Source organism: Staurois parvus, unplaced genomic scaffold (genome assembly GCF_062004578.1).
Source record: "Staurois parvus isolate SC_StPar_1 unplaced genomic scaffold, SC_StPar_1.0 ptg000867l, whole genome shotgun sequence".
In the NCBI taxonomy this organism is placed as follows: Eukaryota; Metazoa; Chordata; class Amphibia; order Anura; family Ranidae; genus Staurois; species Staurois parvus.
The window spans coordinates 490,251-502,300 of record NW_028318663.1 but is presented as its reverse complement, the minus strand read 5'-3'; positions in this window follow the sequence as shown (position 1 = coordinate 502,300).

Here is a 12,050-nt window from a genome sequence, read left to right as displayed (position 1 = left end):
ACAAAGCAGCAGTTAAAGTGTTTGTAAAGGCTCTAAGTTTATTACCGTCATTCATTCTATTCCTGGAGATAAAAAACCTTCTCTGTGCAACAGTCCCCCCAGCCCCCCCTAATACTTACGTGAGCCCCATTGTGATCCAGTGATGTGCACGAGAGCCTAGGCCATCCTGGGTCTCTGTCGCCTCATTGGCTGAGACAGCAGTGGGAGCCATTGGCTCCCACTGCTGTCAATCACAACCTGTGAGCCAATGAAGAGACAGAGGGGATGGGCCAAGCTGAGGCTTCGTGTGTGAATGGACACACGGAGCAATGGCTTGTGAGTGAGCCTGCTCGGGTGCCACCATAGCAAGCTGCTTGCTATGGGGGCACCCAACAGGAAGGAGGAGCCAGGAGCACTGGCAGGGGGACCCGAGAAGAGTAGGATCTGGGCTGCTCTGTCCAAAACCACTACACACAGCAGGTAAGTATGGCATGTTTGTTTTTCTAAACTGAAAAAATATATATGTATATATATGTGTGTGTACCAACAATTTCCTAACATCCTAAGATCATGTTTTTTTGTTGGTAAACACGTATGTCATAAATAACTAAAATACAAAAAATGTCTTATGTATCCAGACTAACATGTATGGCGAAAAAACATTCTTTACCCAGAAATTAACCGAATTAAAGACAAATTGGTAATTAAAAAAAAAGAATTTCTGTTCCTTTTGAGTTTTCATACACATATGTATAATCACATATCAGTCATTGTGCCTTCGGAGTTAAAGGGAACTGTACTGAGAAACATACATACAGTATTAATGCTGTCTTCCCTTCTGAAAATGCTGGTTGCCCGGCTGTCTCTGACTTGCCAGAATTCCTGAACAACATACTTTTTAATGCCAGACCGTTGGGAGAGCATGGCAGCCGGGCAGAGAGGGGTTTCTGTACTAAAGCTGGAGGGTGCAAAATCCGGCTCACTTCTGCATAGAAAGCAATCAGCTTCTAACTTCAGCTTGTTCAATTAATCTTTGGCAATAAAACCTGGAAGCTGATTGGTTTCTATGCAGAAGTGAGTCGGATTTTGCACCCTCCAGCTTAACGCTGGCCATACATTCTACAATTGTCTTGAGAATTTTGCTTTCGATTTACCCCAAAAACCATATATTAGGAGGTCAAACCTAACAACACTTTCAATTGTATCCAATTAGGTGGGCCCTTGCACTACATAGTTGAAGGAAAATCTAAAGGAAATTGGGCAGAAATTGGACAGAAAATTGTATAGTGTACGGCCAGTCTTAGGCTCCGTTCACACCAATGCATTTTTTAGTGCTTTTTTCAGAAACACACTACAGTCCATTTAACATGGTTTCATGCTCACCTCTATGCTTTTTTGAGCTGCTGTATTTTTGGAAAGGGTCAGGGACTTTTTTAAAAGCAAAAAGTAGTGTTTTTGCTACAATAGAGTTCAATGGAGAACAGGGGCGGACTGAAAACTCATAGGGCCCCCAGGCAATAGGGAACATGAGGCCCCTGTGTCCTTGCCCAAACTCAAAAAAGCCTATGAAAAAGGTACCAGGGGCATCTCATGGGGCCCCCTACTGACCCCGGGCCCCCGGGCAGTGTCCGAGTTTCCAAATGGTCAGTTCGCCCCTGATGGAGAATCTGCTGAAATGCATGGTAATGTATTTTTTCCGCATTTTTGCCGTGTTTTGCATTTTTATTCTGACCAGTAAAAAAAAAATTTCCACTAAAAAAAAAAAAGAGCTGAACAAGATGCAAAACTTGTTAAAACTGTGTAAAAAAACACATAAAAAATATGTGTAGAAAAACGCAAAACAAACTGCATAAAGCATTGGAAAACGGAAAAAAAGCAAACTGCATAGGTGTGAATGGAGCTTAGTAAATAAACCCTCCTTTCAAAAGGAGGTCAGCAATGGAAGCCTAGGTATTTCTCTCTGTATAGGATCCCTTTACATATCTGTGCTACTGGGAAATGACACCTTGTGGTGTCAGTTGTATCATTTACAGCACATGATAATGAATGTAATGTTAATCCATTGACACCCTAACATCTGTTGTGGGCTAACAATGCTTCACTGAAATCTCAAACCTTGTTATCAGCCCTGCCCGAGTTCTTTCTGAACTACAGAACACTCCCACATGGAAGAAAAATATATATTTAAATATATTTTTAAATTATGTTTTCCAAATATATTGATATATATTTCAAATTATATTTTATATATATATATATATATATATATTTTTTTTTAAAAATATATAATTTATTATATATATATATACTGTATGCATTTTTTGTATATTACAAAATATATGAAAATATTTTTAAAAATATATTTTTAAAAAATATATTCTTCAGATTTGTTTTAACATATTAAAACTAATCTTAACATATATTTTTAAATGCATTCCGAAAATGTAGATTAAATGTATGTTTAAAGACATACAGTATATTTGAAAATGTATTTTTAAAAATATTTTTCATATATTTTGTAATATAAAAATTGCATTTCAACATACAATATATTTATAAATATATATTATTATACAGTATTTATAAAGCGCCAATAGTTCGCTCAGCGCTGTACATTACAAAGGGGGACAGAACATGTGACAGAACAATATCAATACAATGCAAAACATGAGGGGATTGAGGGCCCTGCTCCTTGGAGCTTACAATCTAGGAGGGAGGGGATAGTGGTACAGGAGGAGATAGCTGTGGGGGATGGAGTGGTAGGAAGAGTGGAGGAGGTCGGCAAGTTAGCAGGGGGTGGGATAGGCTTCCCTGAAGAGATGGGTTTTCAGGGTGCACCTAAAGGAGAGGAGAGTAGGTGATAATCTGATGGGTTGGGGCAGGGAGTTCCAGAGGATGGGTGACACCCTGGAGAAGTCCTGGAGGCAGGCATGGGAGGAGGAGACCAGGGAACTAGAGAGAAGGAGGTCTTGTGAGGAGCGGAGTGTGCGTGCTGGGCGGTACTTGGATATTAGGTCAGAGATGTAGTTCGGGGCAGTATGGTGGACAGCTTTGTACGTCAGTGTTAGGATTTTGAATTTGATCCGTTGCGCAATCGGAAGCCAGTGGAGGGATTGGCAGAGGGGGGTGGCGGAAACGGAGCGGTTGGAAAGGTGAATGAGTCTGGCAGCCGTATTCAGGATCGACTGAAGCGGGGATAGCCAGCGGCGAGGCAGGCCAGTGAGGCAGGAGTTGCAACGTCAGAAGCATCTTTCCTGGGCTAAAGAAAAACAGACTTGGTCTGTTGCTCAGTGGTCCAAAGTCCTCTTTTTTGATGAGGGCAACTTTTGCATCTCATTTAACCAAGGACCCCGAGTATGGAGGAAGAATGGAGAGACCCAAGGATCCCGAGTATGGAGGAAGAATGGAGAGGCCCAAGGACCCCGAGTACAGAGGAAGAATGGAGAGGCCCAAGGACCCCGAGTATGGAGGAAGAATGGAGAGGCCCAAGGACCCCGAGTACGGAGGAAGAATGGAGAGGCCCAAGGACCCTGAGTATGGAGGAAGAATGGAGAGGCCCAAGGACCCCGAGTATGGAGGAAGAATGGAGAGGCCCAAGGACCCCGAGTATGGAGGAAGAATGGAGAGGCACACACTGCAAGATGCTTGAAGTCCAGTGTGAAGTTTCCACAGTCTGTGTTGATTTGGGGAGCCATGTCATCTGCTGGTGTTGGTCCACTGTGCTTCATTAAGTCCAGGGTCAACGCAGCCCCCTACCAGGAGATTTTGGAGCACTTCATGCTTCCTTCCACAGACGAGCTTTATGGGGATGTTGACTTCATTTTCCAGCAGGACTTAGCACCGCCCACACTGCCAAAAGCACCAAAACCTGGTTCAATGACCGTGAGATTACTGTGCTTGATTGGCCAGCAAACTCGCCTGACCTGAACCCCATAAAGAATCTATGGGGCATTGCCAAGAGAAAGATGAGAGGCATGAGACCGAACAATGCAGAAGAGCTGAAGGCCGCTATTGAAGCATCCTGGTCTTCCATAACACCTCAGCAGTGCCACAGGCTGATAGCTTCCATGCCACGCCGCATTGAGGCAGTAATTGCTGCAAAAGGGGCCCAAACCAAGTACTGAGTACATATGCATGCTTCTACTTTTCAGAGGTCCGATATTGTTCTATGTACAATCCTTGTTTTATTGATTGCATGGAATATTCTCATTTTCTGAGATTGTGGATTTGGGGTTTTCATGAGCTGTAAGCCATAATCATCACAATGATGACAAATCACGGCTTGAACTATCTTGCTTTGCATGTAATGAGTCTATCTCATATATTAGTTTCACCTTTTAAGTTGCTGCACTGAAATAAATTAACTTTTGCACGATATTCTAATTTTTCGAGTTTCACCTGTATATATATATATATTTTTTTAAAATATATTTTGAAATATATTGAATACGGCCAAAATTGTAGTATTTAAAATATATGTCAAATATAATACGGCTACAATCACCTCACTTAAAGCAAATATATGTCAATATATTTGGGAAGCATAATTTAAAAATATATTTCCATGTGGGCTGCTCCTCCAAAGATACAGTGTGGTGAGACAGTGTTGTCACCTTTGGACAGGTAGTGTGTTACTGGCAGGGTCATCAAGTGAAAATAAACAAAAAAAAAAGAATGTAAACTAATGCAGCCACCACATTTAAGATTGATGGGCTGCAATATAATACATTTTTGCCCCGGGGTTTAGATACATTTTACATTTTCTGTAAAGCCCTAAGCTAAATATTGAACAACATGTACAATACGCAGAGAAAAGTATTCTACAAAAAAAAGTAGCAAAATGTAAAAAATATTTTCAATATATCCTATGACTGAACTCTTAGTGAAGGCATGTACGCAGTACAAGCAGTATGCAAACAATGTTCCTCTTAAAATTAAAATTATTTTTTCTACAAAAAACTGATATGATTAATAAAAAAAAATAATACAAACGTTTCACCCATAATTAATAAGTGCAAATACTGCAGCTGTTCAAGGACACCTAAATACGCGCTGTAATATACTCTCATTTATGGTATTTTGAAAGAAAACATAAAAACACAAATAATAATGTCACATTGGGAGCAGCAGCTATATTCATGCTCCCAAATGACAGCAACTGGACTGTCAGCACAGGGATTTGAATCCAAGTGCGGGGTAAAGGCAGCCCTCAAGCAGAGCACACATTCATATATCCTGTGTGAATGAGGTCTAAAGCTGGCCATATACTAGTAGATTCTTGAACAAACATTTGTAGTACATTCAATTACAAATGGCGTTCAAATTTGAGTTTTCTTTTAACAATAGTTTTTGGAATGAAAGAAAAAAGCCACATACATTGTTAGAAATTTGTTCATTCAAGAAACAATTTCCATCCTGATCCTTCAGATTTTTCCCATCTCTGCAGCTGAAAATGAACATCAATGTCACCCCTCTAATGATAAGAAAGTCTTAAAATGAAGGATTTTAAAAGAAATTCTACTAGTGTATGGCCAGCTTGAGCTACACATGTGATGAGATCTCTTAATTACTTAGAAATATCTACTTGTTGACAATCATCACATTGTCAGCACTGATTTTATTTACTACAATGGGGTGTCTACCAATAAGTGGTCACATCTTCTAGTAGTAAAGAAATTGTATCCTCCGTCTCTCCCCGTTGTACATCAGAGAGGGAAATTTATACTGCAAACATGAAATGACTGACAACCCAACAAAGAGAATACGACCCAATACTCAGACACATAGTGAGTATATGATATTATAAATGTGACATCTTCTACCTGCACAGCAATAGGTAGGATATAAATCTTCCTACAAGTCAGACACAAAGACAAGGCTGTATTTATAGTCTGCTCAGAGCTGAGAACAAAGAGAAACCTCCCAAGACAAAACCATTACATCAGCCTTTACTTAACGTAATAATATGCTCATTGCTAAGAACATGAAACAAAGAGAAACCTTCCGGGATAAAACTATTACATCACATTCATCTGTAGTTAAAACTTCACTAAACTTCTAATCTCCTGGTGTATAACTAATTGGAACTGAGAAACTTTTCTACAACTTTGTTTTTCTTAACTTTTTTATTGTTGTAAATTATGAATTTGGTTCAAAGAGCTATTATCCTACTAAACTGATATATATATTTTTTTAATTATTATTATTTATTTTTTTATTTATGTATTTATTTTTTAAATGCAGGGCAGTTAGGCCTTGTACACATGGCTTCACTTTGTATAGCAGCAGATTGAATGGCAAGATTTGACAAAAAAAAGTGCAATTTAGCTTTGTTAGCATTATTCAGCTCCAGATAGGGAAGATTAAAGATTAACTCCACCCACTTTACAGCACGTTGCATGTTACCCCTGTATTTAGGGTGTACTGGGTAACATGGTACAAAGCGGACACCTACCCCACCCCCAAAAACACCCTCCTCTATCACCCTGATAGAATGTAGGGGTTCTTCTGCCCTGCATCATCTGTCACTTTTGAATCTTGAGATCTGTGATTAGGTAAACTACAAGTCCCCTCCATGGCAGACAGACTTGTAGTTCTCAGTGGAATACAAATGACAAATGCAGTGATCATCGCACTCGTAGTCCATTGACACTTCCTCCAGCTATCCAGTGAATGTTGTTATAATGCTTTGCAGATCGATTTGCAATATATATATATATATCAAATATCTGTAAATTTATATTTTTTTCCAAAAGGCCAAAAGGTGTGTTTAGCCTTTAAACCCAGATCTTAATGTGAGGGTTGAATATTACTTTAAACAAGCTGCTAGTAGGCTTCATTAGGCATCATCACTACTTGAACTTCCTTTAGACAGGACAATTCAGTTTGTTGCAGGCTGGCTGGTAAGTGAGCTGGGAATTTTTGTTTGTTGTTTTTTGACCTGCGTCGCCCTTCCATGTGCTCCTTGCTGCACAAGTCAGTTATAGGTTGGGGTGGTTGCCATTTGTCTGTACTGTTGAACTACTTGAATCTTGCTAGTGGCTTGTTTAAAATGACAAGGTCCCAATTAAGATTTATTTTGAACACCCCCACACTGGAACTGAAGTTTTCATTATAGGCTTCAATAAAATTGCTCAAAGTTTGCTGAAAGCTTTATAAATGCTTTGCACAAAAAAGTGCTTGTGAGTACAAAAAAGGTGCACTGGGTGTATTTCTGGTCCTTCTCCCAAGAAAAAGGAATTCTTCCTTGACCCTCCAGCATACAATGCTCCTGAAAGGAGAAAGGTACACCTGGCCAAATCCAGCCAGACCCCTCTCCATGTAAAATAAAACATAACCCTGAAAAAACAATGATTTGTAGTAGCACAAAAAAAAATTGTCCAAGGGGATGCAGCTGGAAGTGACGCCAAACGGCGCACTGGAAGTGATGGCGTAGTGGCCAGGGTAAGATGTTGATCCTCTCACCTCACATACCCGCCCCAGCGGGCTTTGGTGGAGGGAGATGCTGGTTGGATGGAAAGGTTTTTTGATGAACCTGTGTTATTTTTATGCTTGTGAGTGATATTTTTGGCGGCAAGAATTGCCTTCTAGGTGGAGCTTAGGATGGTTGTGGAATGGCATTTGGCTGCAACGCCGGAACATTCACCGAACCACGTTCACCATTACGTCACCACACGTTTGTGTCGTGACGCCATCACGCATGTGCGCGATGATGTCATTTCCAGTGTGGCGGCAATCTTATAATTTAGATTAGTTTAGTCTACATGGTCTCAGGGATTGGAAAAGACAGGCTTGGTGCCCCTTTGATGGTAATTTATATAATTAAGCTTATCTGTAACATGTGTGAATGAGCCCTCCATGGGGGGGAAAGGACCGCCCCTCTTCTGACCTCTCAGTGACAATGCAATATTTTACTGATAGACGCTCTGATGTGGATAATTATGGATGGATTCTTGGAAGCCAAGGAATTATAAAATAGACTATTGGATTGGACTTCTTTCTTTCCATCTCTGGCAGCATATACATCAAGGTACTGGTTGGTCCTAAATGATGCATTACATCATGATCGGTAGATGAAACAGATCACATTTGCATGTTGTATCTTCTTGGGGTTTGTCCATCTAGTTTTTTTTTTTAATTTGAATATTTATTGATTTTCAAAATATTAGGAAATTTAAAATCTACACTATAAATTCTTTACATTCATATAACAACAATATCTAACTTGTACGTTCATTTCCCATATTTTCCTTATTTCTCCCAACCCCCCCATTAGTAAAACCCAAAGTCACCCCCCTCCCTACCCTCCCACCCCACCCTTCGACTACCACTCTTTGGCAAGAGAGAAAGAGGCTCTAAGTCGTGCTCTCACCACAGGGGGGCAGGAAAAAGAGAGGCCTTATTCTCATCCACTCACCCTTGATCTAAACTCTTCCCATTTTTTCCATTTCGCATGGTATATCCCCATACCATCTTCCTGGGTATAAAACATTTTCTCTAATCTTACAATATAGTCCACTCTATCTATCCAATCTTGTTTTGTTGGGGCTTCTACTTGACGCCAGAACTTTGGAATCAATCCCTTGGCTGCATTTAAAAAGTACCATGCTCCTGATTCTTTATATTTATTTACTGTTATTTCTGTATTATGTAAAAGGCAGGTTCCAGGGTCCAGATTATATCAATTTCCGTAATCTTTCTAATTTGGTGTACCACTTCTCTCCAGAATACTTGTATCTTTGGACATTCCCACCATATGTGATAAAACGTGCCTATCTCTCCACACCCCCGCCAACAAAAAGGTGATTTCTCCCCACTTATCTTATGTTCTATACTTGGTGTGATATATCCTCTTGTCAAAATTTAAAATTCATTTCCACCTCCCGTGAACTTATATTCTTGTGGACCAATCTAAATATTTTTTCTGTTTAAATTCATTTATCTCCACACCCAAATCTCTTTCCCATTTTTCTATATACATTCATTTTTTTCCACCTATATCTAACTCAGTGAGAATTTTATATATTTTTGCCGTACCATGTTTCCCATCACCTCGTGATCCCAACAACTTCTCAAACAAATTCCAATCTATACTCGCTCTCAAAGGCTTAGGCAATTTCCCCACAAAACATTTTAATTGATTATAGCTCCAACTATCTATCCTAGTGAAAATCTTTCCCTCTTCCTTTTTCAAATCCTTAAGTGTTCTCATTTCTACCCCTTTCATTATATTTCTCAACTGGGCACCCTCATTCCTGATCCATTTTCCTGAAACCTCCTCCCTAACTGGCGGGAAGAACCCTGAATTTTCTCAATGGCATCAGTGATGAGTTAAACTCCCACTTTAACTGTCTGTGCATTTTATCCCACCCTCTTAACACATTTAAAGTGTACACACTTGTGCTTTCTTTTAATCCTCTATACTCTGTAGGCACCCATATATTCCTACTTAAATCATTACCACTAAGTGTATTTTCCATTGTGACCCAACTTTTCCCTTTTACATTATATGTCCAGTCAAATATTCTAGCCAAAATAACTGCATTATAATATCTCTTAAAGTCAGGGACTCCCAATCCGCCATTCTCTTTATTTCTAGTTATCACTTCATAAGATACTCTAGGTTTTTTATTTCTCCAAATGAATCTTATCATCATCTTTTTCATTATCTTAAAATATACCTCTGGAAGCTTAATAGGGACCATTTGGAATTTATATAGAATTTTGGGAACTACAACCATTTTATCAAATTTATACGTCCCAACCAGGACCGATTTCCTCCCCCTAATCTCTTTAATTCCTCTCTAATTTCGTTTTAACATTACTATATAATTTGCTTTATACAAGTTTTTATAGGCCGAAGTGAGTTTTACCCCTAAATACTTTAGTTCTCTCTCTCTCTACACAAAGGGAAGTTCCCCTTGTATCCCCCTTTTTTCTTTATTTGGAAGGTTTATATTTAATATCTCTGTTTTAGACGGGTTAATTTTTAAGTTTGACATCTCTCCATATTCCTTCAAAGCCCTCATTAAGTTAGGGAGCGTTATCCTAGGATTTCCTACATAGAACAATAAATCATCTGCAAATGCAGCAACCTTATGCTCTATATTTCCCACCCATATTCCTTTCATGTCTACGCAGTGATTCTCGTCTCATATCCATCTCTTCCCCCAAGGCGTTGAAATAGGACTTCAATTTAGGTATTAACAATTCACTATATTTTTTATAATATCTAACAGTATATCCATCTGGCCCTGGGCTTTTGCCTGTCATGGAATTTTTTAATGCTATCTTTATTTCTTCATAAGTAATTTCGGATTCTAAAGAATTCAAAAGTTCTTCATTTAATTTCGGTAGTCCTGCATTTTTTAAATATATTCTTCTTTTTTCTGCGTTTGTTATTCCATCCTTACATATTGAATCTTGAGGGGCAATATTATAAAGTTTGCTATAATAATCCCTAAACACTTTCGCAATATCTTTAGTTGAGTGGACCAGTTCTCCCTTGGGGTTCTTTATTTTCTCTATATAATTCCTATTTTTCTTTTTCCTCAAAGCTCTCATCAAAAACTTTCCTGTTTTATCCCCCCATCTATATCTTTCGCATAATACTTTGTTAAAGACTCTCTTCTTCTCTTCTTCCATCGCAATCTCTAATTCCTCTTTCTTTTCCTTTACCTTCTGCATTATCTCTTTCGTTATATTCTTTTTATGCAATTGTTCAACATCCGCCAGTTCTTTTAGGAGCCTACTGATCTTCTCTCTCCTTTCCCTTTTCTTTCTAGCCCCAATTGCAATAAGGACTCCCCTTATATATACCTTATGGGCCTCCCACACTGTAGCCTCCAATATCTCTCCCGTTTCATTTTCCTCAAAATATCTCTTAATCTCCTCTCCAATCATTCGCTCAGTCTCTGGATCCATTAGGAGAGCCTCATTCAACCGCCACGTCGAGCCACCTGGAGGCCTTCTTCCCCATCCTATTTTCATTACAACCGAGGCATGGTCTGAGAATGACATTACCTCTATTGTCACTCTAACCAAAGACTCTATTAATCGGTGATCTATCAGTATGTAGTCCAGTCTAGAATACATCTCATGGGCCCTTGAGAAGAAGGAATTGTCTCTATCGTTCATGTGCGTAATTCTCCAACCGTCCACCAGCTGATACTCCCTCATCTCTTTCTTCAATACTCTTAGGGACTTACTACCCTCTCTTTGTATAGATGAAGTAGTATCCATTTGTGGGTCCATACATAAATTAAAGTCCCCAGCTATTATCAAATACCCCTTTCTAAAATCCATCAATCTTTTTAAAAGTCTTATCAGGAATATCTCCGGCTTCTTATTAGGGCAATAAATATTAGCAACTGTACATTCAATATCTTGTATTTGACCTCTCAGAAATAAAAACCTCCCCTCCGGGTCTGTCTCCCTTTCTTCCAACTCAAACCTTATATTTTTTGCAAATCCTATAGCTACCCCCTTTGCTCTCTTACCTGGGGAATCTGCATAGTACCATAACGGGTAATATCTAGAATTCAACTTTACATTTGACTTCAATTCAAAATGCGTTTCCTGTAGGAAAGCCACTGATGCTGCTCTATGTTGTAGTTCCTTATATAATTTAAATCTTTTCCCTGGACAACACAACCCGTTTACATTATAGGTTATAAATCTTAAATCTTCCATTTCCTTTATATCTTTTCCCTTCTCTCTATCTTATCCTCTCTCTCTCTCTCTCTCTCTCCGCCCCTATTACTCTTATCTTCCTCCAAGCTATCCAACCTCATATCCTCCCTCCATCCCTCCCTCACCCCTCCACCCCCCTGTCCACCCCACCCCTCCCATCCTTTAGGCTTACGTTTTGCCTGTATATCTTTTGAGGGACCAAACCCACCATAGTTTACCTCCTTTGGGTTGAACTCCAACCATGGACAGATCTCCCCACCTCCCACCACCTCAGATACCCCAAAACTATCTGCATCGTCAATTCAATATGTTCCCACCTTTCTTGAGGTCCTGAAAGAGGAAAAGAGAGAGAGAGGGGTGGCGTCAAGCGGGATAGAAGA